The following is a 4,097-nucleotide window of genomic DNA, read 5'->3' as shown; positions in this document are numbered from 1 at the left end:
TTCTTAATTTTCTAGTTTGCATAATGAAAATAATTTAAACAATAAAGATAAATTTATGAACCGATAGCAATAACAGAAAATAGTAGACAAGTTTAAAATTGACAACATAAGTAACAAGCACTTATTTTTTAAAGCATAATAGACATTTATGATAATAGAATAAATGTTTCAAATATCGCAGAAAATGATAAAAATAAATTTAGACAAATGAGCAAAAACTTATAAAGCATTTTTGGAATCTTTATATATTTTTAGTCACAGTAATTATTCTAGATGATCCATTACTTATCATTAGTACATTTTTGGATTAAAAGTTATTAACAAAGATTAAATGAAATCTAGAAATAAACTTTTTAATAATTCTAATTAATATACAAAGTTGTCTTACACCAAGAATAGTGACAAAACCATCTTCTGTTAATGTTAAAAGAATATCAGCCACAACATTCCTTGCTATTTCTTTTCTAATTCCTGTCATAGATCCACTACTATCAACAAGTATAACTATGTCTTTTGCTGAGACTGCAGCTTTTACATACCTGAAAATACAAAGTAAATATATCAGAAAACAGAGGATACAGTTAACTTGAATATATATATATATATACATAAGAGAGAGAGAGAGACCCCCACTTTTGAGGATACTTTCGCGGGCAATGAAGAATAATTACCCTTAGAGAGTTCAATTCTTATCAGCTGAAATTAACAACTGTGTTTAGCACTTCGTAAAACGGAATAATCTAAATGCTGAATAAATCTATGATTTAACCAGTTAGGATCCTAATTTTGCAATAAAACCCCCTAAAAATGTTTGAGAAAGCTGTGTACTATGCTAAATACATAAGAAAGCATTCTTCTTCAAAAGATGTTAGAAAAAAGTTAAATCCATATAAATTGTTTTTCGAAACCAAACCTATTGCACCTTATTTAAAAAATTTCGAACCGAAAGCATATGCTTTGGATAAATGATGAAAAGCAAAACTTGACCTTAAATTGAGACAGCATATTTTTGTTGATTATTCTCCAGAAACGAAAGCTTACAGGATTATTGGCTGTGGGATAAAAAAGTAGAAAAAATGATTGCACTCGGAGTCATAGTAGAATTTGGCAAATATTTTCCATCATTCAGCTTTGTTTCGGATGTCATGGTAAGGAAGCCAAAAAAAATTTCATCAGTCCAATCACAGGTGTGACTCTTAGCGCATAAGAAGAAAAGCTTTGAACTGAGAGAGATGAGACGACATACTACAATTCTGATAACGAAAGTTTAACTTCTTCTTGTTGTTAGACATCAAATCTAATCTTTTGAAAAATCCAATATCAGAACAAGTTACTGACAGGCCAATAATTCTAATTACGACAAAATAAAGGCCGTCTTAGAAATGCTTCAAACAATAAAAATAAAATAAAAATACTTCACTTATTTCTGATATTGATGTTTATAAAAAAAGCACGTGTTTTGATGAAACGATTTCTGTTTCCAATAAAATAGATTGAAAGATAGTTTTGAAAGAAAAATGCAAAGCTTTAGTAAAAGAAATGCTTATAAAATAGTGCCTTAACTGATTATGAAGAAGTTATCTATTTGCAAATGGGTGTTGAAAAGAGAATTTAATGAAGACGGATCTCTTGAAAAATTTGAAGCCAGGTTTGAAGCTAAAGGCTGTCCTCAGAAGCCGGAAATCAATTTTAACCAGTTAAGCGCAGAATTTTACTTTAGAAATCTCTCACAGAGTGCCAATTTTAAATCAAACAATGACGTGTATTCACGTTGAATGCAGGGCAAATGATCTTGTTGGAAATTTTACGAAAAACTTTAAAACCACGATTTTAACAGTCATAATACATAAATAAGACTCTTTTTTTACCTAAGATAAAGCCAATAGTGATGACGATAATTATAATTAAGAATAGTGAAAACGTTTTTCACTAATCACGAAAACCAGCTGTAAATTAAATGGCTTACCACCCGTTTATTTTCTTTTCAGGTTTATTTTCATCCCTGCTTTAGATGCTTCAAAAACGATGAAAAGAGAGCGTTTGGGTCGAATGCTTCGGAATCATGTTTTTTAAGTTTCAACTCAAGAATTTCTAGAACTCTGTCTAGTTGAGCAAAGAACTAATATTGGCCCAGCTAACTGTTTGCACAAATCAACTCTCGCTGTCCGAGTCATGGTTCACGTATGTAAGTGGCTTCGAACCGCAACCATACTCAGCTCTGCAATATAAAATACTTTACTCTTTCATTGATAATATAAAGGAAACATACCACCAAATAATATTCTTATTGCATTTAGTTGAAATTTAGAGTTTTGATAGTCAATGGTAAATATTTATTTTACACGACGAGTATACAATGTATACATGCATGCACATCAAGCGCTTTTAACTAGTTTGAGAAAATTATTCACCTGTTGCGAGACTGAACTCTTTTAGAATTGCCAGTCTCTTATGCAGCAGTATATAATTTTAAGGAAAATCAATTGAATTTCACAATGGCATGTGTCGCCAACATGCATTTAAGGGAAGAGATATTTATGTAGAATTCAGAGTGATTTTGTGTTCTGCTCGAAACAAGATGAAGTTCACCGGCTAAAAAGATCACTGTATGGCCTGAAGCAATCAGACTGATAGAAGCGAAATATAATAGGCAACAAACTCAAATCAAGAAACCAATAAAAATAGACAACAAATTCCAAGTATTAAATGCTGACAAATGCATCTATCATTTAAAATCAGGAACAGCTAAAAATGTAATGTTATTTATGCTGACGGCTTGTTAGTTTTTGCCAACAACGAAGGTGTTTATCATGTCATTCGTGATATCCTTAAAGACTTGAGATATAAAAGACTCGAGACTGCTTCACTTTTGTTTAGGCTTCGAATTTTAACAAAATAACAACTCGTTGCATATGTCTCAAACAAAGTGTATCGAAGACATCTTAAAGAAATTCCACAAGCTGGATGATTGGATGTCAAACTCCTTTCTACACCAGTGGATTGCAGTCTAAAATTAACTAAATTTGTCCCAAAGAAGATTTGTACGATGGGTACTGTTTTTCTTTTTTTTTAGTTTATATTTTTATTTAAAGGATGTGTGAGAAGTATGTTATCGACAGCGTCAACCATCACCTATCAAAAGTTTCCTCAAGATAGAATACAGTTAACATCATTAACTGTACGTTAACTGTTACTGTCTTATGTATTAGGGAGTGGGAATTCAATAATTGTAGTTAGTGGTAGTTACTGTCCATTACTCCCCACCAGAATTTTATCTGTGACTTTCGATTAATTGTTTTATACATAACTTGGTAGATTGAGTGAAACATGTTATATTTAAATTAACACATTTTTATGTATTATACAGTGAAAAGACTAAGGTTATAACATAATAACTACTAAATCAATTTTGTTCTTACTAAAAAAAGCATATGTTATAGTTTACAGTTTTTGAATCAAAAATGTTCTGCAAGAAAATTAAATCCAAAAATAATATTTTCAAAAAGAGCATAAAAAAGCTCATAAAGAATAGCTGGATAGTTAAATTGAAAATAAATTGAATAAAGATCCTGTTAAAAATGTAAGGCTTCATCGAAAAACGATGTTTATAAAGTTTTCCGGCTTCATTTTCTAAATGGAAACTTTGTTAACAAACTTGTAGTGAAAGGAAAAAAGGAAAACATGAAGCTAAATCTTATATTTTCCCTTTAATCTTTTTACTGAATCTACTTTTTCTTCTTTTTTATTGCTTTTGCTATACTTGAAATATCTAGGTTATATTTCTTCATTTATTATATGTACTCACACAGTATGTGAGAAATGAACGTGACATTTTTGAGTTAAGTTTGTATGTATATTTGTTAAAGATAAAAAATTTACTTTTAAACAAAATTTTGTATAGGGTCATGTAAACAGTGTGATGTTGCATTGCCATGTACCTTTATTAAATCTATAATGGAAGCTAAACTTTTAAGGGTAGTTAAGCTTACGTGGGAGAAAAAAATAATTTTTTTCCTTTTATCTAATAAATGTATTTAAATATTCTCAATATTGTATTTAATAATGATGTTTTGCCTGTGGTATTATATATAATATTG

The sequence above is a fragment of the Parasteatoda tepidariorum genome, chromosome 7 (assembly GCF_043381705.1).
Source record: "Parasteatoda tepidariorum isolate YZ-2023 chromosome 7, CAS_Ptep_4.0, whole genome shotgun sequence".
Taxonomy (NCBI): domain Eukaryota; kingdom Metazoa; phylum Arthropoda; class Arachnida; order Araneae; family Theridiidae; genus Parasteatoda; species Parasteatoda tepidariorum.
The sequence above is the reverse complement of the archived record's forward strand: the minus strand, read 5'-3'. Positions refer to the sequence as shown.